This window comes from Nicotiana tomentosiformis, chromosome 12, assembly GCF_000390325.3.
Source record: "Nicotiana tomentosiformis chromosome 12, ASM39032v3, whole genome shotgun sequence".
Lineage (NCBI taxonomy): Eukaryota > Viridiplantae > Streptophyta > Magnoliopsida > Solanales > Solanaceae > Nicotiana > Nicotiana tomentosiformis.
This window is the reverse complement of record NC_090823.1, coordinates 57907633-57911125: the sequence shown is the minus strand read 5'-3', so window position 1 is coordinate 57911125 and position 3493 is coordinate 57907633.

The window sequence follows — 3493 nt, the reverse complement described above, 5'->3', positions numbered from 1 at the left end:
TACTCGGACTAGAACTATTCAACTCTCTCCCTTTCACTTGAAACAAGAATAGAAGATTTATATTTGCTCCCACGTGGAGTAGGATCACTTTCATTTGCATCCGATGATGATGGTGGATCTTGATAAGAAACTAATTTGTCATCACTTAAAATTTTCCCTCTCGAATGAAGGGATCCTATTAGATCTGCGTCCTTAATTTTATTAGGAGATAAGTCTTAACCTATCTCGCCCTTCTTGAAATATTTATTCTCTAAGAATGTGAAATATTTTGATTCGTATTCAGTTAAGCTTCCACTGTCTTGCAGCCCCATGAACACATAATCGTTTGCGGTTAGAGTATCTGATATTGATATTTGTGCTTCCTCTCTAACCCAATTTCCATGAGATGAGTATTCACATAGGTCACACATCCCAAAGTCCATAATCATATGGTGTAGGAGTAATTGATTATGTTGGCACATGGTTATAAACATAAGTATCAATCAATAATGCATCTCCATAATAGGAAATTCGAAATTTTGCTTTAGCCATCTTCGATCTAATCATTTCGAAGAGCGTTATATTTTTCCTATCTGTAACATTGTTTTGTTTTGGGGTATTAAGAATGATCGACTAATGAATAATTTTTTTTATCACAAAATAATAGGTCCAAAACGTATTTATCGCCAAAATAGGTCTCGCGATGATTTTATTTATTCAACTAATTAATTTTCAACTATGTTTCGTAAAGCAACTCATTACCTCAGATTTATGTGAAATCACATAGACATGATTGAAATAAGTAAAATCATCATTGGAAGGGGTGAACGAAGAATCTCCATGCTTTTCTTTCACATTCATAGGACCATAAATGTTTGAATGAATCAATTACAACAACCCTGGTTTTGTTCTTAAATTATTTTATTGTCACAACCCAAAATTTCACTGGAGTCGTGATGGCTCCAACACCGCTTGCTAAGAAATCCAATAACAAATATGATGAATCAAACTTTAACAAGTATAAGAAACAGTCTCAAATAGCGGAATAGCAAATAAATTAAGTCGTAATGTCAATAAACCCGAATCCACCTCAAAATTGGCATCACCAAGTCTGTGAGCTCTATAGAATACTAAATACGAAATCTGAACATAATACAATGTTGTCCGGAAGACTAAACAATAATAACAATAGAGAAAGGAGAGTACATCAAGGCCTGTGAACGGAACTACAGTGCTACCCTAAAGTCATCAAGCAAATCCGGATAAACAGCTCGCTAGCAACCACTGCAATCAGCAGCACCAGGATCTAAACAGGAAGTGCAAAGTATAGTATATATACAATCGACCCCATGTACAAAACAAATAGCAAGCCTAACCTCGCAGAAAGCAGTGGCGAGGTTGGCAAAGTCCGATGCTCACTTTCCACACCCAACGCAACACTAATAGCAGAATAATGGCATATAGGAAAAAGTAGCTCAAATAATAACAGACTCTACTCTAACACAATAAGGGGAGAAATAGACATACTTTTCAGTAATATCAGTCAAGGCGTTAAATTTTTCACAAAAATCACTATGACAGAGATTTATCAAAGGTAAACTATGATTTCAAGCTCTAAACATCAAGTAGAGACATCAAACAACATCATAGGATAATCATCAAGTGTTCACAATCTCAGCACATTCATAGTGCCTGGCACAAGTACCCCTCAATCATACTCTTAGATCTCTCATGGTGCCTGGCAAACTGCCCTTAAACCATACTCTCATCACTCTTACGGTGCCTGGCAAAATGTCCATAGATCGTCACACACACATACACACCATTGTACAGGTGTGCATAAGCCCCTCATTAAGCAAATATCAAGTGCATGCACTCATAGGGCCTAAAGTAACATGGGTTATCACCTGACTTCGGAGGAGCAGATCCTAGCTCAAGCGCCAAGAGGATCAAAATCAACGGTCAATATCACTCAATCCACTATGGGACTGATGCAAATGTCACCTCACTATCAGTATCACCCAACCCACTATGGGGCCTAATGCAAGCGTCACCTCACTATCATATCAACATGGCACTATGGCCCAAGATCAGTAATCAATCCGCTCAATTTGCTCTATGTCCCAAAATCAATCATCAATCTTCTCAAGTCTCAGTATGTCAATATCTCACAGTATCATAATCAATATACTGCATGGAATATACCAACATGCCACAACTCCTCTCAAACTCGTGTCACACACAAGGACACAAACGACATGTGTGATAACATATACAAAGTGCACAAATATAGAGATATAATAAGCGGATATAATATCATGACCAAAAAATATGACTATGGCTAAGGCAAATTGTCACGCCTCAAATCCGGTAAGGCGAGACCGGCACCCGGTGCCTTACTTGACTGAGCGTACCACCTGAAACTTATGTTATCTGAACATATATGATTGCTTAGGCCGACAAGGTAAACTGAATACCATTATGTATATCTTAGGCCTACAAGGCCATAACTTATGAAAATCTTAGGAATAAAAAACTAATCTCAACTGAATGGGAAACAACCCAATATATATATATATATATATATATATATATATATATATATATATATATATGGGCCGACAAGGCCACTATGCTGATATATGTACACACAGGACATGTCTACAAGCATCTATAGAATACAATTGTACTACGGTCGGGACAAGGTCGCCTACCCGTATTGTTTGAATATACAACAAAAACATTAATGTTTCTCCTCTGTGGTGTTTTTATCATAAGGCTAAGTCGTGTTGTTATTTTTGTGAACCTTGTTATTAATTCTCTTATTTGAACTTATTCTTTTGTTCGTTTCTCTATTTTTATTGCTTTCTATTATTACTTGCACAGGTTTATAAGTAAGTGTCTTGTCATAGCCTTGTCACTACCTCATCGATGTTAAGCTCAATAGTTACTGAGTGCATTGGGTCGGTTGTACTCATACTATACCTCTTTACTTCTTCTGTAGATTTGGCACTGGCCCTAGTGATGTTTAAAGGGGCGACTAGTTGGACTTTTAGAGACTCGAGGTAGTGTTGCACACCATTCGTAGAGTTTGGAATCACTGTCCTTTCATTTATTACTATCAATTGTATAAGACAGTATTGTTTTATAGAGATTTTATTCTTATTTATGATGTTATGCATTTATATGTTAGTTTTTCTTCTTATATTATTGTTAAGTATCGGCTTGCCTAACAAGTGGTGTTAGGCACCATCACGACCCCTTGGTTGGGATTTTGGATCGTGATAAGTTGGCATCAGAACACTAGGTTGTATATGTCTCATGAGTAATAAGAAAGCTTGGTAGAGTCTTGAGGATCGGTACGTAGGCACCCGTACTTATCTTAGAGAGGCTATAAGGCTTTAGGTAACATCATTCTTTCTATATTTGTCACGTAACTCTATTATATGCTAAATTTTGAATCTTTCTTCTCTTATTCTCTTACAGATAGTGAGGACAAGTGTTTCATCCATAA